This window comes from Megascapheus bottae, chromosome 3 (genome assembly GCF_031878675.1).
Source record: "Megascapheus bottae isolate mThoBot1 chromosome 3, mThoBot2.hap1, whole genome shotgun sequence".
Taxonomy (NCBI): domain Eukaryota; kingdom Metazoa; phylum Chordata; class Mammalia; order Rodentia; family Geomyidae; genus Megascapheus; species Megascapheus bottae.
The window spans coordinates 9,516,653-9,542,572 of NC_143511.1; positions in this window are offsets into that span (position 1 = coordinate 9,516,653).

Below are 25,920 nucleotides of genomic sequence, written 5' to 3' on the forward strand. Positions count from 1 at the left end.
ATAAATCCATTTATGACAAAGTCACTTTCTATTAAATAAGTATCTCAAAATTGCCTTAGTCTCTACTTCTCAACAATATCATACTAATCAACAAACTAAAATATTTTCCAACATTTCCCTAGCCATTTGGATATCTGTGTTTCCCCACTCTGAGTTTTGAACTATCAGAATAAAAGAGTAAATTTTGGGGAGATCTGCAATAGAGTAAAATCTTGATACATAAAGCCATATAGTATGAAGCTAATTGAAAGGACCTCCAGGATATTGAAACAAAAGCCATATAACGAATGATTGTTGTCCTTTATGTACTATGTTATCTCTCATCTCCTTTGCTGTCCCTTCGGTATCTCATATTGTTACAGTATCTCACTTTGTTATCTGATATATTGAATTTATTTCTATTTGGATATTTGAAATTTGATAGGGAAGGGAGGAAAACCAAGACGGGTGGGGGGATGGGGGGAGGGTAATGGGTACCAAGACATGTGAAAGGGTATCAATGTATGTGAATTAATGCACTTTCTATCTGGCAAATATCATGTAACCCTTTTATTAATTACAATAAAAATATTTTAAAAAAAGAGTAAATTTTGGGGAGATTTTTAGTGACATATTTATACTTGCCAATATCTTGACAAGTCATTCAAATGAATACTTTACAAATACTGTACAGAAAGAGAAAATGATTCCAAGCCTAGTATCATTTTCAAACTCCTATTGTGCTGGTAGTCAATAAATTAAGTTAGCGTCTCCTGTGTCAGACAATATGGTAGGCAGTTCTAGAGAGAAGGAAGTAACCAAAAGTAGCAATAGAGAGAAGAAAGAAAGATCAAGAGAATTACAAATGATGTGTGAAAACAGATAACACATGTGGAAAATTCAGCTAAAAATGTGGGCATAGCTACTTCTTTCATATGATATCTTTTGAAGATTGTTACTAAAAAGTTTTCTATGGTTTATTAGGCCTTTCTACTGTACTCCCATTTCTCCTGTTTAACAAAGAGCTATAACTTTTGGAACATGTACTTTTTTTTTGCCAGTCCTGGGCTTGAGCTTAGGGCGTGAGCACTGTCCTTGGACTCTCTCAAGGCTAGAGCTCTACCACTTGAGCCTCAGCACCAATCCGGCTTTTTTCTATATATGTGGTACCGAGGAATCGAATCCGGGTCTTTGTGCATGCTAGGCAAGCACTCTACCACTAGGCCAAACCCCCGGCCTGGAACATGTACTTTTGAAATGTAATACTTCAAGGAATCCATTTGTTAAAGACTTTCCAGGTTAAATTTCTGTAATCACTTTGATAAATTTTTCCTTTCCCTTCCTCATTTATCACATAGTCATCTTGCCATTAACCTCTTCAGACTCATAGAAACCTGCGATCTCCATAACCTGAAAGAAGATAGGCCGCTCAGAACTTCCAACCTTCCCTGACTGATGATGCTGTACTGCGAAAATGCATTGATCCACCATTGGCTGATGTGAGTGATTGGTGTGGCATTGCTTTTCAGGCTCTAAGTGTGCAAGAGAGACAGTGTCAACTCTTTGACCTCATGAAAATGTTATCTAATGCATCTACCTCTTTTGCAGAAGGAGAAATCTATATCTATATTAGCGAGTTTGTAGTCTTTCTTCCTTTCCTCTAAACCTCTCAAGTTGGACAAGCAGCTACCTTTTACTTTCTTTCTGCTGTTATGCTTTTAGTTAACTGAACTAAGTAATCCTGCATTCTCTCCTTTTCCCAGGAATGCTCAATTAGTGGATACCTCTGAGAACACTTGCTAATTTGCTAACATAAAAATAAAGACCTTGGAAATTTTTTCTCAGGGTAATATTCAACGCTATTCTCCGTGCATTATCCAATTTGAATGTCAAAAATATTCCTTTAAGTATTTCTCCTTTCATTCCATTTGTAACATAACTTAATCTTTCTCTATGCAAGTAGGAGCCAGGACTTGTGCAAGGCAAAGACCAGGCCTTAGTAAAGTGAAAGATAAAACATATTCCTCAATCAGAGAAGCTGATTTCAAAGCTTATTACATCTGCCTACAAAGTCCTTTCTTCTTTCTTTGTTTTGTTATTAAATCTTGTACATGACTTTCAATCTTGTTTTTGGAATTATAATGTTAAATATTAAAAAATATAACCAGAGGTCTGTAATGAAACAAAAAGTAATAATAAACAAATTGTGTGGTATTAGCATATGGATAGAAAAACAGGCAACAAGATCTACATAGAAATACATTTCACATACATGAAAACTTATGGATAGATTCAATAAGCATTGTATATATATTAGTGGGCAAATTTATGATATCAGGACCATTATATGAATAAATATATAAATAAATACACAGACACATACACAGAGTTATTCTTAGGTTATCAGGAGGGATTGGCTTTAGGAACCTTCACCATTATAAGTTTTTGTCTTTAAAATTCATCTGAGTTAGATTCTTAACTCCTTGCTAGTTATGTATGATTGCTCTCAGTCAACCTAATACTTTTGAGATTCACCTATATCTCTGCATATGCTTGTATTTCATTACATATTTGCTAGAGACATGGATGGATTCACTATACAGCCTATGCTGCTTCAAACTGACAATTCACATGCCTCAGTTGTCCAAAACCACCATCTCTTGCAGGGCAGGCTAAGCAAATAATTTAATCCTTCCTTTGATAGTTTCAGAAATGCTGTTGTTTTCCAGGAGAACTTACCAATTTGATTGGAATTCTTGCCTCAACTCTGGACTTCCAGAAGGGGGTCAGGAGCTGAAGATTGAGGTAAGCATCAAAAAACAATACTCCACTCAGTCATGATTATGGAGAGAAAATGCCAGTCACAAATCTCAGATGAATGGCATGAGGAGGCTCACTCAGTGGCAGTATGTCAAGGACATGGAAGAGTGGAGTACCTGGACCTGTTGTAGAACCCCTGCACAGTTACCAAGAGCTCTGTGTATTATTTGTGGATTGTTGAGTTTTAAACAAATCTGACAAATGAAAACACATTTCTAACAAAACAAATAACAAAATCAGGTGTTTTTAAAAAATGGATAATGGACCGCCTGGCCTAAAAGTAGAGTGCTTGCCTAGTATGCACAAAACCTTGGGTTTGATTCCTTGGTACCATATACACAGCAAAAGTAGTGTTGTGGCTCAAGTGGTAGAGCTCTCGCCTTGAGAAAGCCCAAGGGTAATGCCTTGGCTTATTTGTGTATATTTGGAGTTTATTTTATTTTATTTTTTGTCTATTTGGTGGTGATCCTGGGGCTTAAATTCAAGGCCTGTGTGATGTCACTGAGCTTATTTTGGTTGAAGTGTAGTACTCTACCACTTGAGCCATAGTTCCATTTCTGACTCTTAGTTTAGTGGAGATACTAGTCTCACAGACTTTTCTTCCTAAACTGTCTCTATGTTGTAATCCTCTTATCTCAGCTTCTTGAGTAGCTAGGAGTATTCATAAGAGGCGTGAGCCCCTGGCACCCAGCTTTATTGCTGCTGTTGGTGCTGTTATAAAGTAACAAAAAGTGTTAGATGACCATCTACAAGAATAAGTAAAACAGAAGAACCACTACCAGTTTGAAATCCATAAGGAGGAATCATTGCAATTGTTACATTTGAAAGATGTCTTTAGAGCAGTTGTAGTTTTCAAAGCAGAAAGATAACCTAAATGCTGAAAGTTGTGTCTTGCCTGAACATTTAGAAAAATGTGAACTGGACAATATAGTGTCTCATTTATCCCCAATGACCTAAAGAATTAATAGGAAATAATGGGAAAATGATCATCAATTAAATTAATATAACAAAATAAATGATAACATGACTTTGGACACCAAATATTGAATAATTGCCATTAATTCTGACTCACTAAACAACAGAAATCTGTAAGAGCATTTTTGAATATTTCATTAAAAAATAGTTGGTCACTGGTGGCACATTCTTGTAATCCTTGCTGCTCAGAACACCAGGATCTAAGAATCACTGTTTGAACCCAGCTCAAACAGCTAAGACTTTTCTCTCCAATTAACCACCAAAAAGCCAGACATAAAGCTGTGACTCAAGCAGATGAACATTTGCCTAAAGAGAAAATACAGTCACAGTGCCATAGTCTTAAGGCCAGTCCAAAAACAAAAAAAAAAAAGAGAAAAGGAAAACAGAAAAACAAAAGAAAAAAAGGAAAATAAAAGAGAAAAGAGAGTCAAGAAAAGAAAAGGAAAATGACAAATGACAAGTAAGGAACACTGTGGCTGATTCCACTGGAGTAAACAAATCTGGAGATCTACAGCCTACTTTTAAACAGTGACTCACCACCTATGATTACCAGTTGCATGGTAACAAAGTTGCTTTGCTACAGTAAGGTAAAAGAACTGATAGGCTTTTAAAAACCTTCGTTATGTATAGCAAGTGCATGTAGCTCCTTGCTTCAATCTTGTGGAAGAAAATGTGCAGTCCCCAGAGTTGTTGACTGCTTTGGTATTTGAAATAATTATGTGTTATTTTTGGTTCAGTGAGATAGATGGCATATTTTACACACACTTCAAGTTGATTTTTTAATGGGTAAACGTAATGATACAGTTTGCACATTATAAAACTCTCCAGAACTTATAATATGCATAAAGAAGCTTTTTAAAGACTGTAACCTATATTTTTATAGACTTAGAAGAGAAATTCAAATCAAATGAGATGCCAAACACTTGTTCAAGATTCTGATTATGTTCACAAGATTTAGGAGCAATTTGTAAAGACATTTGGATATTTTGATAAAGTGGAAACTGAAGAATTCTGACTTCACAGATATGTATGTGTGCACTTGTATATATGTATATACACCATATTTATACATTATATTATATGTATATATGATGATATTTGTATGCAACATTCACAATTATATTTATTACAGACCTTGAGATAACTTTTAAGTGAAATATATAGGAAAAGTTATAGCACAAGTGATAAAATTAGTGATAACATTATTTTTACTTTCAGAAATATAGCAGTACAAAAATATTTTACTTTATAGCAAAATCAGTAAACTAAAGCAAGGTACACATTTGCATGATGAAAATGAAATGATCTAAATGTTTCATATCATTGATTTGACAAAAAGTAGTAGCATCATTGACCAAAATATAATTGGAACATTCAAAACAAGTTAACTAAAGAATTTTACCAATTTCCAGATGTACTAGAAAAAATTTGAATATAAGAAAAGCAAACATGACAAAGTTGTTCATGGATCTTCTATTCTTAATGAAATACTAGACAGTTATGATAATAGACTTTGAAGATGAAAGAAATATTGCTATATTGAAATAATCATGAAAATAATTTGAATCATCCCACATGAGAAAAAGATTGCTTATTTTCTAGCTTCTACTAAGAACTAAAAATTATAAAATGGTGGTATCCTAAAGACATTGTAATATTATGTTATAATATTGCTTTGGCCTTAAATACAGCCAGATAATTATCATACTTTGCTTTTGAATCTTTAATTGAAGGTTCTTTTAGAACTTTCTAGTATAGTTCTTTTTAGATGTAGAATTTCCTAAAGAGCCTTTGTAAAATAGAGGCAAATGGAGGAAAAGGTAGAATCTTGGCTGCAGAAGGAAGAAAGGTTAGTGAATAAAAAAGATAGTGCCTGGCCTATAAAGAGTGTTTGAAAAAGAATTAAGGGATGGATATTTGATGCTTGATAAAAAGTATAAAGCATTAGAATATATGATGAAACTTTAGACACCAAGTTCTTGCTAAAATGTATCAATCACAGTTAATTTATTTAATCAAGTAGTACACCTTTCCTTTTTTCAATATTTGTAATTGATTTAGTTTTGTAGTTCCACCTACCCCACCTCCCCCAAACATATGTACAATATGTACAGGAAGTCACATGTTGTAGCTGTAACCCTCAAAGCAATTATATTTGGACACTGAGTCTATAAAGCTGTATTGTGTTAAAAATAATTATTACAGGAGTCCCTAATCCAATAAGACACATATTTTTTTAAAGTGTGGGCTGAGTCATCAGGGATCAAAGGAGGGACCAGTATGGACACACAGCCAGGATGGCCTTGAGTAAACTAGGGGAAAGAGTCCTCAGGAGAACGCATAGTTATGGCTACCTTGACTCTGGGGGCTCTGTAGAATTATGGAAACATCAATGTCTCTTAAATTAACCTCTTTTCTTTTGTTATGGAACATCTTGTAAACTACTGATAAAAAATTTCATTGTGTTTATCTATCATTGTGAGTGAAAATTGCAGTTAAAGGTTATCACTTTTGTCTCATGACTTTTGCTCATTTCAATGAAAAGTAGTTAAATTGCACAGCTCCAACTATCTGAAAGTTGTTCTGATCAGTCAAAACAAATGGGACATGTTCTTGTGGGGAGTTTTTGGAGGAGAATATATTACACATGTTTCCACATAAGCAAAGTAATAGCATATTTGGAAACATCATTTGGTCTATGAAGAACCACTTAGGTTTGCTTTGAGCTACTTTTGAAACTCCAACTTTTAATTCTTTCACTAGATGGTATTTAATGACAAATAGCAAATAATTTCAGTGAAATCCTAAAATTAATTGTTAATTTCTTTTTAATTAACTTATAGAAGAACACAATACAAGGCTTACCTAAGGCAGCATTGATTAAGACTTTGGTCTGACAATAATTCTATAGGATTCAAGGAAATAGAGATTAGAAATAGAATGTAATATCTATCTATCTATCTATCTATCTATCTATCTATCTATCTATCTATTAAGGCCTTAAGAGTTAAGTATGCTAAAATGGTTTAAGTATACTCAATATGTCCTGATGGAATAAACTATGTTAACGATTAATACATAAATGATAATTATTAATAAAAATATTAAAGTTAAATAATATATAATTAATATAAGAAACAGAAAAAATGTAACTGAACATATATTTGTTATGAAAAATGTCCCCAGTGCTTAACATGCATTATTTTAAATTGACTGTTACATATTTGAGAGATTCAAGTTGCTTCTAATTGACCCAAAAGTAGCAAGCAATTTTATGAATTTTAAAACTATTACAATAAAAATGATTAGATAGTTGAGGCAGTGTCAATATATTCCTGCAATCAATTTTCTCTATAATTATCATCTTATTTTAGTATGGCATGTTTGTTACTTAATGAAGCAATATCAAAGTTTTTTTAATTAAAGAATTTATTAACACTGATTTTTACATCATGTTTCAAATGACATGTTTAACAAACAAGTCAATGTATTTTTTAACTAAAGTCTAAAATCCATTCACAGTATCTTAAGCTTCATTTTTTATTTTTTTTTCCATTCTAGGAACCTATCCAAGATGCCATGATATACTTTGCTGTCATATTTCTCCAGGTTCTTCTTGACTGAAACGGATCCTTGTATTTGTCTTGTTTACAATAACAAGCTTGAAGAAAAGAATAGATACATTATGAGACATTTTTTAAATATTGGAATGAGCCAGGTATTTTTCCTTTGAAGATACTGGGGTTATAGTTTCAGGGAGGGAAAAAAATCACAGCGTAGAAATGAGGTTCTCTTCATATCAAGGAACTTTATTATCAGCATCATACATAAGAGTTAATATTGATCCTGAATACCTGACAAAAATATTTATGTCTAGTTTTACCAATATAAGACTTACATGCATGTTTTCTCTTTTGTACATTCTTGCACTATACAAAAGTATGTGCCATGCATACCCCACACTTGTGTTCAGTGAGGCTTACCATCTTTTGCATGCACTTTTTTCCCATATATTTTATTGTAATTAATAGAAGGGTTACATTACATTCGCCAGATGGAGGTGCATTACTTCATATACATTGATACCCTTTCACATGTCTTGGTCCCCATTTCCCTCTCCCCCACCTCCATCCTCATCTTGTTTTCCCCCCTTTCCTATCCAATTTCAAATAACCAAATACAAATATATCCAATGTATCAGATAACAAAGTGAAATACTGAAACCATATGAGATAACCAAGGGACAGCAAAAGAGATGAGAGATAACATAGTACATTAAGGAAAACAATCACTCATTATAGGGCTTTTGTTTCTATATCCTAGAGGCCCTTTCATTTACCATCATACTGTATGGCCTTATGTATCTAGGTTTTACTCTATTGCAAATCTCTGCTAGAAGAGTCCAAGGTTTCTATTGATTATGGCAAATGAGGGAAGTCATTGAACCTATGTTCCTTTGAGTCTGGCTTAAATAAGAATGGCCTATAGACACATGAAGAAATGCTTAACATCCCTGGTCATAAAAGAAATGCAAATCAAAACAACTCTAAGATTCCACCTCACTCCAGTTAGAATGGCCAGGATCAGGAAAACTAATAACAACAGATGCTGGAGGGGATGTGGCCAAGAGGGATCACTACTGCACTGCTGGTGGGAGTGCAAACTTGTTCAACCACTATGTAAAGCAGTATGGCAGTTCCTCAAAAGACTAAACACAGAGCTCCCCTATGACCCAGCAATTCCACTACTTGGCATTTACCCAACCATCCAGAAACAAGGACATACTAAATCCACTAGCACAACGATATTCATTGCATCACTATTTACCAGAGCAAAGATATGGAACCAACCCAGATGTCCCTCAGTTGATGAGTGGATCAACAAGATGTGGTATTTATACACAATGGAATTCTATGCTGCTGTCAGAAAGAACGACATGTCCCCATTTGTAAGGAAATGGAAAGACTTAGAAAAAATCATATTATGTGAATTAGCATGCACTTTTTGTTGGCACTTCTTCATCGAGGGACATTTCTGTCTTCTCCCACATTTAATAATTTTTACAGATTACTTACTTCTATTAGCATACGTTCATGAACACTTTTAAATTTGAGTTATGTCACTACTCAATTTATTGTCTAGTTGGAATTACTCCTGATTTAGCATTAGAATTTTTACTTTCTGTTCCCTTTGCTAGATGCCAACAATTTTGATAAGTGTTTGGGTATTGGTGCTGATTTCTTTTGAGTCTTATTTATTCATCTTTCAAATATGTAAGGCTCATTTTATAGGTTTCCTGCCATAGATTTAGAAGCATGTCTCCAAGGAATCTTGATTTCTTTTATTAGAAAAGGTGAAGGTGCTTGTGCCACTGACCTATCACTTTCTCCTCCCTCCAGAGTGGCATAGAAAATAAATATATAAGTATTTAGACTGAGTATGCAAATAAATATGACTATACACATCAAAACCTTTATTAAGTAGGAATTTTTACAGATGCTTTCCACTCTAGTATATTGTCTAAAAAGTTTTATCATACCCTCAGCTGTTATTCTTCAAATTATCTCCCTAATAGAGAAATCAGCTCTTAGAAAATTCTTGAATCATTTAATTCTTGTGTACATAGATAGCAATGTAAGATAATTTAAAAACAAAGCTTAGTGAAAAGAAAAGAAAAAAATCAACTATTATGGAGGAAAAGATGTAGTTTTTTTGCCTACCCTTGTGATGACAACCAGAGTTATAATCTACTTTCATTTAGATTATTTTATATAATAAAATCTCTTCTTATACTTTGTAGTTTTGTGTGTGATCCCCAGATAGTCTAAATGGCTTTTTAGTTGCACACAGTAGAATTATCCTTTATGCTCTAAAGTTATATAGATTTTGAAAAATGTTTAAAAACTCAATCTGAAGACACGTTGTAGATATATTCACAGGTGAATGCTACCAAATAGGAAAGAATATAAACAATTTATTGTATTTCTTAGAAATTGGAAGCACAGATAACATTCCTTGAATTATTTTAAAGGATCAGTTTTAATACTGACTAGTACCAAGTAAGATCAATATTAATGCTGACTATTACCAAATAATACTAAAAATAAATAATGATATGTAACAAATAAGAATTGGTAACTATTGTTACTCGTGGGCATAGATACAAAAGATATTCAACAAAATTTTAGCAAATATAATTCAAATATGCAAAAAAGGATTAGACATGAGACAAATTATACTTAATTCTAGCCTTTTTAATATTTATAAATCAATTAATATAATCCATTTAAATTAATTTAAAAAGAAAAATGATATGGTCTTATCAATTGACACAGAAAATTACTCTTGATAAAAATATCTCAACAAGTTAGTAATGAAAGAATTTTCTCTACTTGATTATAATATATCTAAAGAACATGTTAAAAATATTCTTGAAAGACCAAATCCTTTCTCCTAAGGAGGAGGAGAAAGGCACTCATATTTACAGCCTTCCTTCAGAAAAAAAGGCAGTGAAGAGCATAAAGAATGCTAAGATATAACACCTCTGTAAAGTTCATAATTTTTTTGAAAACACACATTTGGAAGTCATTTATTTCAAATTTATACATTCATAAACAGTCAATAGAAATCATACATAGTAAGAATAGCAGCAAATAACTCAAAATAAAACTTGGAAAAATATTCAAGCCAACTGTCAATAACAGTTTGTGAATCAATGTCAATGAAAAGAAACTCATTTATTAGTTATCTGAGAAATGTAAGTTAAAGAGATGCTGGCATGTAGTTAGATAGCTACCAGAGAGCCTAAAATAAGAAATACTAGTATTATCAAATATAGATTAGCCAGGCACAGTGGCTCACGCCTGTAATCCTAGCTACTCAGAAGGCTAAGATCTGAGAATCAAGGTTCAAAGCCAGCCCAGGCACAAAAGGACCTGAGACTCTTATCTCCAATTAACCTCTAGAAAATGGGAAGTGGGGCTGTGGCACAAGGGTAGGGCAATAGCCTTGAGCTGAGGAGCTCAGGGACAGTGCCCAGGCCCGGTTCAAGCTCCATGACTCACCAAATAGATAGATAGATAGATAGATAGATAGATAGATAGATAGATAGATAGATTATATAGTAGAGGAATTGTAAATCTCATATTTTTAGTAAGAATAGTAAATACCCCTGGAAATTATTTTTCAGGTTTTACAAAGTTAGACTTTTCCATCTATATAAGCTTTAGTTTTTAGAATTATTCATATATGTATATACATGCATATATGGGTGTGTATATGTTATGAAATGGGAATAGATTTTTGGCCAATTTAAAACCAAAATAGAATTTGATCTATGCCTATGTTTAGGTATTGGCTAGAGTTTTTAAAAAGTGATAGTGCACTTACATTATACTAAAACATATATTGAAATATACATAAAACTTTACTAATACTGGATGTTTTTTCTGTTTGATAAATGAGCACTGAGAAAAATATCTTAGGGTGTATATAAAATGGAATTGTACTTAGTATGAAAAGGAGAGGTCTGCCTGGAGTGTACACACCACATATTCAACACAGTATACTTGAGCAAGGAAGAATAGTGGCCAACCAGCCTATACTCAGTACATACTGTTTGGTTGCATTTGTAGGACATTTTACATATAGGAATCAGTGCATGATGGCAAAGACCAGTGCTTGAGTTCAGAGAAATCTGAAACTATGTGCACAGAAGGCTGAGGACACTTTGTGGGGCCAGAAATGTCATGTATTATATATGATATTAGTTACATAGTTGTGGTTTTGTTACAGTTACAATTTTGTTAAAACCCATAGAACAGCGCATATACAATGGTACTTTTATTCTACATAAACATTGACTAAGTACAGATTATGGATTTGATCTTATGGCTTCTAAATGACTGGGTAAGTGATTAACTTATTCTGGAAGTATAAGTGGCTTCATATTTTGTGAATATATGATAAATGAAATTCCTCAGGGGAGTTATAAATTGAAATAATTAGGGCAAATATGTAGCCTGAAGAAACCTCAAAAGTCCCGGCATTTGAACTCATGGCAACAGATGCAGCTGGAATGAGTTGTTACATGGCATTCCATTTTAAAGTGCTCATTCTGTTTGTCTGTCATCTCCTAAAGTGTATTCCAGAGATCTACACTGAACCTGTTCTTCTGTATACAGGCTTTTGCTTTTAGGAATATCCATACATGTATATAAAACATATATGTTTTTATGCATGTGTGTATATATTATGAAATGAGAATAGATCTTAGGCTCATTTTTAATCAAAGCATAAATAGACTGTGGAACAGTGAGAGGAGAGAAATTCTATAGAAATCTTTGGGTTGACTGGCAGAGTGTTACACTGGACTGAAGAACATAGTGATACAAGATGGTAACAGTTAGTGTAGGTATCACCCCACGATGACAGGAATAAAATGTTGATAGCTACAACGACTTCAGGAGAATATGTATAAACGGAAGTAATCTGAGGAAGTAGGAGATGCCTAATACTCAAGGACTGACAAATGATAATAATGCAAATGAGAGAATAAAATCCAGCACTAATGGCAAGGTGAATGATACACCAGTTTATGACTGTGATGGGTCCCCAAGGTCCTTGTCCAACATTTATTCTAGCATGTGTAACTTTCACCATCAAGAGTAATACTTATGAAAAAGACTGCAATAAAAGTCAATATATTGCTAAACATGATTGAGACTAATAAGATATTCTAGAATTAATACACTCATCTTTATTTGTGGGTTTTAAAAATTTAGACAGAAACATGAGTTAGGAATAAGAGAAATATAACTTTTTCCCCATGTATACATCTACTTGAGTCATTTTGCTTAAGAAAAAGTAATATATTATTTTTCACGGTTATCTCTGCACTCTTAGAAGTCATGTCTTATGCTATGGAAAGTGTACACTAATATTTCTATTGTTTATGCATGTTGTTGACAAGTTGACTGACAGTAACCACAATAAAACAAGAAAATACACATAAATACCAGAGGACAGAAAGGAACCCAGAAACTCTGCAGTTTCCTGAGCTCTCACAGACTGTTCACTAACAATACAAATGATGAAAATGATGGCTTTGCATATAGATGAATTTTCAACAACACTTAGTTTTTTTGTTCACACTCATATTTATCCAGTTGATTAAGGCAATCTACATAATTTAGAGATAATTTCTTTCTGAAAGTCACAATAAAGTGTTCTGATTACAGGATGCCAAGCACTTTAAACATGCAAGTTTCTCCAAAGAAGTATGAAAATGAACACACACACACACACACACACACACACACACACACACACTATGAGAATGCTTCTAGATCTCTAAAATATGGTTTTTAAATCAATGGATTTATTCATTTCCTTAAATTTTTCAAGAGGAAAGAGCTGTGTATCAGCTTCAGTTTAAATAATGGCCTAGTATTTTATTTTGGATTGTTCTTTATGAGTAGGGTAGATTCACTCTAGTAAGATGAGCCCCAATGGACTCTGTCTCCTGTTATTAGTTATGTCTTTGTATTTGTCTCTTCTCTGACCTTTGGAGTGGATTTTGGTTTAGTAACTGGAAAAGGATCAAGTTGAGTGATGTAATACAAGCCCAGAAAGATAATTCTTGAACGGTTTTTGTCAAATTGAAATTTAAGACTTAAATAATAACAAAATGGCATGATTATAATGGGACAGTTGAAAGAATCAGAGTAGCATAGAAATATCATATATAGAAAGATATCATACCTTTATCTTGTTTACATCTATCTGTATTATACCTTTCTATCACAAAATAGCATAATGACACTTAATAACAACTGCAAATAGGGGCAATCATGAAAGAATAATAGAGGGAGTAAAGTTAACCAGAGCACATCATATTCATATTTATATATATAATGAAATACTTTTGTGTATTTTAAGAAGGAAACAGGTAAGTGGAATATCGCATGTTGTTACATAACTAGATTATAGAAAAGATTTGCCTCTCTTCCTTGGGGCTTTTCATTCTCTCTCTCTTAAATTCCTCACTGTGGAGAAGTAAACTGCATATTGTGTGAAGGCCTGTGGAAGATGCATAACCCAAAGCTCTACTCCACACACACAAAGCCAACAGGGATCAAAGGCTGGGGAATTTCCTTGAGTCTCCATGGAATTGGGTCTGTCCCTGTTGAAGTTTCAAATATGACAACAGTCTGCCTGACATAGTTTCATAAAAGTTATTTTAAAGAGTTAAGAAATATTCAGTTAGTCTAAGCCACAGGAAGCACAGAACTAATGTAATTAGAGTTTTAGCCAGGTACTAGTGGCTCATGACTATCATCCTACTCAGAGATCTGAATAGGATGGGGGATAGGACAGAGAGAAAGAGAGGAAGGGAGAAAAGGAGGAAGGGAGGAAGGGAAGAAGAGAGGGAAGGAAAAAGGGAGAAAAATAGAGAGAGAAAAGGGTTGGATAAAGACAAAAGAAACAAAAAGAAAAAAAACAGTCAGGTAATGAGCTCATTCTCTAATATCACCAAAACTAAAAGTTGTTTTCATCTACTAATTTACTATATAGAAATAGATAAGTAATAATGTTTTTAAATATTATTTTTCAAAGCTGTGAAATTGGAAGGATAATATTTTACTTCTAAACTTCTATCATTACTTAGCACCATAGTATCTTAATATTCAAGGCTTTTTCAAAATAATTGTTATTATAACTGTGATGTATACAGGGGTTACAGTTATATACGTCAGATCTAGCTTTCAAACACTTATTAGCCGGGCCCTTGTGGCTCATGCCTGTAATCCTCAGGAGGCTAAGATCTGAGGATCACAGTTCAAAGCCAGCCAGGGTACAAAAGTGCATGAGACTCTTATCTCCAATTAAACACCAGAAAACTGAAAGGGGTACTGTGGCCCAAGTGGTAACTAGCCTTGTACTGCATTGCTCAGGGCCAATGCCCAGACTCAGAGCTCAAACCCCATGACTGACCGAGAAAAAAACAAAAACCAAAACCCAACCAATCAACAAACAAAAAGCACTTTTTAGCTAATAAGGGGGCAAAGATCATACCTATTTCACACCTTTAAAAAGTTACAGAGTTGTCACACCTAAAATAAGAGAGATGATTAACATAAGCCAAAGAATACACAAATTTATTTAGAATACATTTTTTATGAAATAATCAATTTTATTAGATTAACTCATTTACTAACACATTAAAATATGAAAAAGGTAAAACAGCTAAAAAGTCACAATCACATATTACTAAAACATATAGCAGCTGTTACAAACAATGAATTGTAATTGTAGAATGGACCCCAAGATTTAACGCAAAAGCACTGTACACACAAGTTTCAGGCTTCTAACTTCACTGAGTCCAGTACAGAACGTGCTTCTTTATATTCCTCAGCTTCTTCCAAGTCTTTCTCACTTTCTAATATCTGCTGAAGATCGGTTTATGCAGCTTCTAACCTGCGTTGGCAATCTGGGATCATCATTCGAGATTCTTGAAGGATTTCTGCCTGCTTCTTAATGGCATAATTTTCACCATTTTCAGCTTTCATCTTTCAATCTTTTCTTCATGCTGTTTTGCTTCTTTTTCATACATTGCTTTTTCTTTGACCAATCGCTTCTGCCTCACACGAGGGTCGACCATGGTCTCAGCAGCGCGTGGGAAGGAGGGGCAAGGAGCTGAAGTCATGGGGGTGTCGGCGGCTATTTAGAATACATTTTACAGCAGGTAATTACATTCCAGAATTTCTTTTTTTTTTTTGCCGGACCTGGGCTTGGTCTCAGGGCCTGAGCACTGTCCCTGGATTTTTCTCAAGGCTAGGGCTCTACCACTTGAGCCACAGCACCACTTCTGGCTTTTTGCTATGTATGTGGTACCAAGGAATCGACCTCTGGTCTTCGTGCATGCTAGGCAAGCATTCTACCACTAGGCCAAACTCCCAGCCCCATCCTTTTTTTTAACTGTATTTTTTTGTGTCTTTTCTTTTTTAGCACTGGGGATCGAACCCAGGACGTTGCACTTGCTAGTCAAGCGCTTTGCCACTGAGCTACATCCCAGCCCACCTTCCAGAATTTCTAGCTGAAGTTCCCAAGGAAATTTGTTCACTTTTATAGGCAGTTGTGCAAATGTAAGAAAGATTTCTTTGTGAAGTAGAAAAGGTATGATATCCGAATAATAAACTAGAGAGATGTGTGTGTTCAGATTCTTTCTACCTTTCCACTAGATATTTCTTTTCTTTGAGGGTAGAACAAGATTCTTGTCTAGCATATGAACATCATTAGGCGAGGTAAGAAAGAAATCAGAGAAATTGTTTTCCATTTTTCTCAGTTTAAGATGGTTAATGCTTTTAAAATTAGTAACAATAAAATAAATCATAAACTGTATTTAAAGTTTAAAACGCAAAACATAACGATATGGATGTATGTCAGGGTATCTGCCATATTTAAAATATCATGATCCCTATGGCGTCCTTTGCACTCAAGTGCATAATTAGCATGAGTCTTTGGGCATGAAATACAGGTAAGCAATCCTTCAGCTGACAAAAAAAAAATGAGAAGGCCCTGGCAGTGTGAGTGAGTGTGTGTGTGTGTGTGTGTGTGTGTGTGTGTGTGTGTGTGTGTACCATAGGGCCAACTCATTGATTGATCAGAAAGTTTCATCAAGACCCATGGACAAAAGACTACAGGCAGCCAGCCACCCTTTCCTCCCCTCCCCTCCCCTCCCCTCTCCTCTCCTTTCCTCTCCTTTCCAAATATACATGATTTCAGTACTTTGCTCTAACCTTCCCTTGATCAGAAATTTCATTGTGTGAATTCAGTAAGATAAAAGACTCTAACTTAAAATTGACCAGAACCATCACAACTAGATTTGAATGTCAGCTATGTACCTAAGAAAATACACATGGATTTCAGCAGTAACAGTGGTGGCTTGTGGGAAATGGGAAAGTTTCCATCAATACTCAAATAATGCTAATAACAAATTATTGTGACTCAGTCCCCAATTTCTTTGCATGAAAAATGGAACTAAATATATTCCTAGTTTAATGGATTATATCAAATGAAGATATTTAACAAAAAGTAAAAGTATTAATTCTTATATGCACCATGTCTGGTAGCAAATCAACCAAATATTAGAAAGTAATATATTAACGAAATAGACGTTTATTGCTGTAGATTAAGTTTACAACTTAATGAGGAAGTTCTAAACCTGATATATAAATGAATTAAATTTCCAATTGAACTTTCAGAAAAAAAACAGAAGCGTGAGTAACAGAAAAAAAGGACTTTTAAAACATATGGATGTAAAATACTACCCACAATTACAAGACACAATAAAGAATTGAAATTTGCATAGTATACGGGTACAGAAAGAAATAAAGGCATGAGGCTTTGTGTAAGGCAGCTATATTTAGGGAAAAGGTAGGGATCCTTGGTGAACAAAGGTTGTCTTTCTATACAGATGAAAATGCTTTAGATAGTATACTTTTAATGGTTGTCCGGGAAACTCTCCACCCTAGGTCTATTTCTTGCACTCTTTTTCCTAGCACCCTCTTTGGGTGGCTAAAAGGAACTTGGATAAAACCACTTTCCCATAGGAAAGCACCATGCTTTGACATGCCATTTCTTTTCTGAAGTCCAATAAGTAATTCTATTATAAAACATTTTGAAGCAATAATAATTGTTACTGTAAATAATTTTCTTTGCATGAAGCAGAAATAAAATACTTCGTGGGACTGCAGGATCTGAAGAGTGATATAAATTAGTTCCCCAAAACTGAATTGCTTTATGAAAAAACAAAACAAAATACTACTACATGAAATTCCAATGTTAACAAATGGAATTCTTTTAGATGCTATACTTTAAAATAAAATAACCTCACATTTCCTGTTTGTCTTGGAGATTTTCATTGTGATTTCTTTAACTTGAAATTAACGTGAATAGAAACAAATGTTGACTTACGTTGTTTTTGTAACTATGCGTTAATTGAACATTTCTTTGAACACTAATGCTTAAGAGAGCATTCACCCCAAGGAATAGTGCATGCATACACATAATATCTTTGCAGTGTCATTCACAATGTCTATGTCAATGCAAATAACAACAGAACATTGGGACATCCCAATAAAAGGGATTAAATTAGATAGTAAATGAGTTTATCTACAAAATATTAATCTCTAGAAGCTGAACAATATCATAATACATTTTATGATTTTTTGTTATTGTTTGATTTCTTTCAAGACATATTAATTAATTAATTTATATTTTGTCATTCCTGGGACATGAACTCAGGGCCTGGGCAGTGTCCTTGGGCTTTCTCAAAGCTAGTGCTCTTCCACTGGCTTTTGTTTTTGTGTATGTGTTTTGAGCAATCGAACCCAGGGCCATGGTCCTGGCCCCATAATACATTTTTATCCTGAGTAATAGAAAGCTGTTGAAAAATGCATGCAACAATCAAAACAACTCTAAGATTCCACCTCACTCCAGCTAGAATGGCCAGGATCAGGAAAACGAATGACAGCAGATGCTGGAGGGGATGTGGCCAGGAGGGATTATTACTACACTGTTGGTGGGAGTGCAAACTCGTTCAACCACTATGGAAAGCAGTGTGGCAGTGCCTCAAAAGGCTAAACATAGAACTCCCCTATGACCCAGCAATTCCACTACTTGGCATTTACCCAACCACCCAGAAACAAGGACATACTAAACCCACTAGCACAACAATGTTCATTGCAGCACTATTCACCATAGCAAAGATATGGAACCAACCTAGATGTCCCTCAGTTGATGAGTGGATCAACAAGTTGTGGTATTTGTACACAATGGAATTCTATGCTGCTGTCAGAAAGAATGACATCGCCCCATTTGTTAGGAAATGGAAAGACTTAGAAAAAATCATATTAAGTGAAGTAAGCCAGACTCAAAGGAACTTAGGCTCAATGGTTTCCCTCATTCGTCATAATCAGTAGAAACCTTGGGCTCTCCTAGCAGACATTTGCAATAGAGCAAAATCTTGATACATAAGGCCATATAATGTGAAGCTAATTGAAAGGACCTCCAGGATAGTAAAACAAAAGCCATTTAATGAATGATTGTTGTCCTTAATGTAGTATGTTGTCTCTCATCTCCTTTGCTGTCCCTTGGTTATCTCATATTGGTATAGTATCTCACTTTGTTATCTGATAAATTGAATTTATTTGTATTTGGATATTTGAAATTTGATAGGGAAGGGGGGAAAACCAAGACGGGTGGGGGGTGGGGGGGGAGGGAAACGGGTACCAAGACATGTAAAAGGGTATCAATGTATGTGAATTAATGCACCTTCTATCTGGCAAATATCATGTAACCCTTTTACTAATTACAATAAAAAAAAGAAAGAAAAAAAATAAAAATAAAAATGCATGCAACAAGTTGATCTGGTGGCTCATACCTGTTATCCTATTTACTTGGCCAATAGATAACAGAATGATTTCTTTTTGGAGTCAACTAAGCAAAAAAGTCTCTAAAACTCTATATCAAAAATATTCAACAAAAACACAAGGCTGGAAGCATGGTTCAAGTAGTAATCACCAGCTTAGTAAACAAAAAACTGTAAGTTCTCACCCTAAATATATATACATATATATATATACTCTAAATTGTTTATGCAAAATAATCAAGTCAAAAAGAAATGTAGGGCCTGGAGTTTGGCCTAGTTGGATTCTTCGGTACCACATACATAGGAAAAGGCTGAAAATGGTGCTATGGCTCCAGTGGTAGAGCGCTAGCCCTGAGAAAGCCAGAGGACAGTGCTCAGGACCTTAATTCAAGGTCCAGGACTGGCAAAAGAACCCTAAAACTTTATGTGGATAAGGTTTAAGGAGCTTGTGAGCCAAAGAAGGATTTTTTTTCATTTTTTTTATTGTAATTAATAAAAGGGTTACATGATATTTGCCATATAGAAGGTGCATTAATTCACATACATTGATACCTTTTCACATGTCTTGGTACCTTTTACCCTCCCCCCCACTTCCTCCCCCCCCTTGGTTTTCCCGCCTTCCCTATCAAATTTCAAATAATCAAACACAAATAAATTCAATATATCAGATAACAGAGTGAGGTACTGTAACAATATGAGATACCCAAGGGACAGCAAAGGAGATGAGAGATAACATAGTACATTAAGGACAACAATCATTCGTTATATGGCTTTTGTTTCAATATCCTAGAGGTCCTTTCAATTAGCTTCATACTATATGGCCTTATGTATCAAGGTTTTGCACCATTGCGGATCTCTGCTAGTAGAGCCCAAGGTTTCTACTGGTTATGACAAATGAGGGAAACCATTGAGCCTAAGTTCCTTTGAGTCTGGCTTACTTCACTTAATATGATTTTTTTAAGTCTTTCCATTTCCTAACAAATGGGTCGATGTCGTTTTTTCTGACAGCAGCATAGAATTCCATTGTGTACAAATACCACAACGTGTTGATCCACTCATCAACTGAGGGACATCTAGGTTGGTTCCATATCTTTGCTATGGTGAATAGTGCTGGAATGAACGTTGTTGTGCTAGTGGATTTCATATGCCTTAGATTCTGGATGGTTGGGTAAATGCCAAGTAGTGGAATTGCTGGGTCATAGGGGAGTTCTATGTTTAGCCTTTTGAGGCACTGCCATACTGCTTTCCATAGTGGTTGAATGAGTTTGCACTCCCACCAACAGTGTAGTAGTGATCCCTCCTGGCCACATCCAAAGAAGGATTTTTAAACAAGGTGGGTGACAGTTGTTAGACAGAATCAAGACTCATGTTCAGTGTGAGCATATAGAGAATGTAGACAGACACTAAACTCTTGTGGACAGTAGTTTTCTGGTGGATAAGTACCTATTGTCAGATAGTGAATAGAAGATGCCTCATCTAACATTAAATGAGCCTAGGTAGTGTCAGGAAAGATTTGATATTCTGTTTCAAAATCACATCACAGAGCACCTCCATGAAACTGACCATTCTATTATAAGTGAAGAATAAAATCATTCTTAAAAAACTTTTTAACTGGTCTGTAATTTTATACCACTGTTTGAAAGTTTTAGTGAGGATTTATTTTAATATGAAAGGGTAAAAGTAGAAAGAAAAGGAATGTATCCTATCTCCTACTGAGGAAACAGCAAATGGGACTTAAAATTTTCTAATTGTACAATGCTGAAAGTGAAGTATTCAACTTGTTGGGGAGGGGGTGGGGGATGGATGGGGAAAATTGGAAGAAAGCCAGAGTACAGAAGACCTTGTACAAAATGAAATGTACTCATTACCTGATTTATGTAAGTGTAATCTCTCTGTCTATCACCTTTAAAAATTCTAATTTTAAACCATTTGATTAGATGATTGAAATGTCTAGTAGCTATTCTTTGAAAATAATCAGGAAATAATTATCTTTTATATGAAAAACATTTCTTATAAAATGAACACTTTAATTGGAATATTTAAATTTTATGTATATAATGAAATATTTCGTGTCTATAAAATGTATACTTCATGACAAAAGTTTTCAGCACAATATATACTGAAAAATCTGAATATGATACTAATTACATAGCTCATTCTATATTTGAAATAATTATAACAAAAAGGTTATAATTCTGCCTATTTATTTATGTCCATCTCTCCATATCAATCATTCTACATTCATTTGCCTATCATCATTCTTCGTGTATCTGCTTTTAAACTATGATTGGGGCTGCAGATTTAAATGTTGAGAGAATTTTATTTTGCTTGTATTTTAAATATTCCTCTTTTAATATAACAAAATGATATAGCCTATAATATAAAATTACAATATTAAATAAGTGGTCTTTTATTTATTTTATAATCAGGAATTTGTATAAAACAACTTAGTTTTGTGTTCATTAGAAAATTGAAAGTTGTAAATCAAATGATCATGGATCAACTACCAAATGACAGTGATTTGACAGCAGAAACTCCTAATGGTAATGATGTACATAATAGGTATTTAATTTGCTGTAGAATTGACAAGGCAAAGAGAGGCATCAAACAGAAACAAGAAAAGGAATGATGCACTTGGTCTATAATTATATTAGTTTCATAAGACTGCCATAACAAATTACTCTAGACTGGGTGGGTGAAACTAACATACATTTATTCTTTCACAGTTTAGGAAGACAGAATTGAGGCTGAAAGTTTAAGCAGAGCTGAGTCCTGTTAGGAACATTGAGGGCGAGGCTCTTTTCTATGCTCCCTGGTATCTGGAGGCAGCTCCTAACCAGTGGTGTTCATTGTCCTTTTTATTTCATCACTAAAATCACCTCTAATTTCACATGACTTACGATCTACTCTCTGTCAATGTATCCAAATCTTTACCTTTCTCTTATTAAGGCAATTATTTAATGACTTGCTCTCTATCTGGGATAATTTAATATCAGGACCCGAAGGTAACAACTTCAGAGATTATGTAGCTGTTTTAAGATAAAGGAATCCTGGAGTCATACCAGGATCAACCAACAGAAAAGTAGAATGTCTCTTCAAAAATGGCTATCCAACCGTCCACAGGGTTCCGAAGGTTGTCTCTGTTAAATCTGGCCAATTTCTTGACAATAAAGAGTAGATCTGTATGACGTGTGGCCTTCTTCAGTCGAAGAGCTATTGGGAATTGAGGAGAAAGGGACATCATCTACAGCCCACAGCATCGGTGAACTGAGCAGTTCCACTACCTCAGTTATTATAAGAACTGAGAGAGCAGGTGTGCACTTTTACCTCCTTACATGATCCCCCCCTAAATTATGATAATTTCACATTCATATCATGTATTACTAGTAACGAGTAACTGAGTCCAAGCCACCTTAGCACTGTGCTGTCACTAATATCACCAAACATAATATAACTATATAGATTATTTGATAGTGAACAGCATAGATAATTAAGTAATTAGAATCTGGCTGCTTTTATCTGCATACATTACCTTTGTGAAGTCATATACATTTACACTTTCTATCAGGATTTATGGGAATTCCCATAATTTATGGAAAAAAATTCTCAATACAAAAGCGTTCTATGGAATAGAACATTTTGCTAAATTGAAATATCTTTAATAGTAGAGACCTTAACTAAGAGAAATATTAGAAAAATATTATACTTACTACTACACTCCAGGCAGCATTTAAAACCAGGTACTACTATTATTGTTTTTATCTTGGACAGTGGAAATCAGTTATAAGGTTACTGAACTTTCATAAATTCTAAGAAATGTACTGCTTTCATTTTTTATTTTATTCATTATTTATTTTTATTATTTATTTAATTTTATACAGTGAAATAAAATAAGCCAACAGATTTGAAGGCTGGATCTAGCTTGTGAACTGGATCTAGCAGTTTATCTAGAGAGAATTATAAGAAATAATACTAGCAAAATTGCTTCTTTACTTGTATGGGTCAATCTATTTTTAATTCAACACAATTTCTTGAAAAGGAAAATAAAAAGAAGTTATTAACTTGGCTTTGTAAAATATAAATTCCCGAGTTTTATTTGGAATATAATTGAGAAAACATATACCAAACATTTACTCCAGGATTAACTATTTACTCACTATTTTAATCTCCAGGATTAACTATTTACTCACCATTTTAATCTACATAAAAATCAATTGAAAATGTACTCATTTGCAGTTTTATTATTTTAGCCCATAATGTATTTGTGTTTCTTCCAAAGTATTATTACTGTGTGTCTCCTTTATTTTTTTTGCTTTTTACAAATAGCTTTATCAATTGTTTCCTCTGTACACAGAGTTAAATATTGATTTTAATTTACTCTGTGATGGACATCTATGCAGACCATTACTAACACTGTCAAGATTTGAGACTGCTGCTGAACTAGGGATTGCCAGATAGTTTATCACACATTTCATTAAAGTGGAATGTTACCATATATCCATTATACAGATATTTATTTATTCACAATTCATATTTATTTTCTGCTAAAACAAAGGCACCATGAGACATACAATAAAAATATCTAAAATGATATACAGAGAATAAATATAGTTTGACAATTAACCCTGCATCTAAAATGTAGCATGTAAAATGTTTATTTCTTTGCTGTTAGAGTATTGTTCCCTCTAATTTACTTCCAATATTTTAAGTAGCTGCTAGATTTCATAAGATGTGGCATAAGGAACAGTTTATGTAAAACTTTAAACTAGAAGGAAATTTAATTTGATTGTAAATCCATTACCTGTCAGTCATTTATTTTTTTCACATATCATTTATTCCTTACAATTCCCTTGGAACATTATATTTATACACAATCTGTAGTTTAGGAGAAAGCAACCTAGAAATTTCTCTGGTAACAGACAAGTTATATTAAGAGAATAATATTTCATTTGTATTCAGAAAACCAAATTCTGGTGAATAATAAAACCTATGATTTTAACCTTCTCCCTACTTGACCCCCATGTAAATGAAGCTTTAGTCTCGCATATGGGCTGCTGAGGCCAAACATTTTCCAAATGACCCTCTACAAACTTAGATGTAGCTCCAAGTGGCCTTCTTTAGGCAGTTTATTCTCTGTGTGTAAGAGCAGAGCACATGATTAACTCAGGGTTAAGTTGTTAAAACCGCCCTTTGTTCATTCTGTGTACTTGGATGACTTTAGCTGTCAGTGTTTTCTTGGTGATGAAATGCTGGTCCTTTTATAGTATGCTGTAATCTCCCCTAGGCAAAAGAGAGCTGTGTCAGAAGGAGAGGAATTAAAATTGATAGGTTCAATGTTGATGTTTGGAAGCCTTCCATTCCAGGGGCACAAGCTGAGTGATTTACTGTGAACAGATAATGGCTTAGCTCAAGTAATGATCACTTATTAGTGGTAATTAACCAACCAATCCTCAAATTGTACAACCTCATAAACAAATACAGTTAATAATATTTTTGTCTTTCACAAAAATAATAAACCTAATAAAAACAAAAGGAAAAGAACAAAAGAAAATTGTTACTTCTTTTAAATAAAAATAGGTTGCATGTCTTTTAGCATGGAAGAATTTGGAAACCTTTAAGTTAAATACAAGATGAAGGTTATTGTAGGAAGTGGATCTTGAACAACGTCCCAACAATAGGATAGGTAATGTTTCCATGCTCATTTTTCCCCTCAGAGATATCATGAAGTAGAATACATGCGAATGAAAATTAGCATTAATGGTTTCCCGAACTGCTCTCCATGCCCCAGTGAAATTGCATTTTACAAAGTGCAAAGATAATTGCAGTAAAGTGATAGTTTTTCAGTGGGTAGTATGTTTGGCATATGAACCCTTTCTCCTTTCTTTAAATTCAGCTTGTGCTAATATTCCTGCTTTTATATTGCTCAGCCCCTTCTATAGAATCTGACAACACTTTATCACAATTTAAGTAATGTTTATTCCCAAATTTATCTGTTAGGTTTTCTAACATGCACATTGATCATAGTCACTCCTTAGTCTGATATTTATTCAGCAACTAGTATGTAGACTATAAACACACCACCTCAGGAACTAGAACTTACCAAAAATGTGAATCATTTTACTTTTTGATCATAAATCTTATTAGCAGGTGAGTAGATGTTTCAGTCAGAGTGTTAATCCAACTATTCTATTTTTATTAAAAGATGGTATTTCAAGCCAGGCACGGTGGCTCATGCGTGTAATCCTAACTACTCAGGAGGCTGAGATCTGAGAATCGAGGTTCAAAGCCTGCCTGGGCACTAAAGTCCGTGACACTCTTATCTCCAATTAATCACTAAAAAACTAGAATTGCCACTGTGGCTCAAGGATAGGATGATAGTCTTGAGCTGAAAAGCTAATGGACAATACCCAGGCCCAGAGTTCAAGCCCCATGACAGACAAAAAAAAAATGATATTTCACGGTCATGGGTTTCAATGTATTTAAAATATAAAACTTTCAAAGTACCATCCACCAAATGAAAAATTTGAAAGTTGGCTAATTTATTTTTATTTCAAAGATTTTTTCATTGTATTTATTTTCCTACACAATTGGGGCTTGTAATATTTACATCCATCCATATATAGTGCATTAATCAAACATATCTCTTCCCTGTCTTGCTCTTTCTCCCTTAATGCTTCAAAAATCAGTGTTCTCTGTTTATACAAATGCATCAA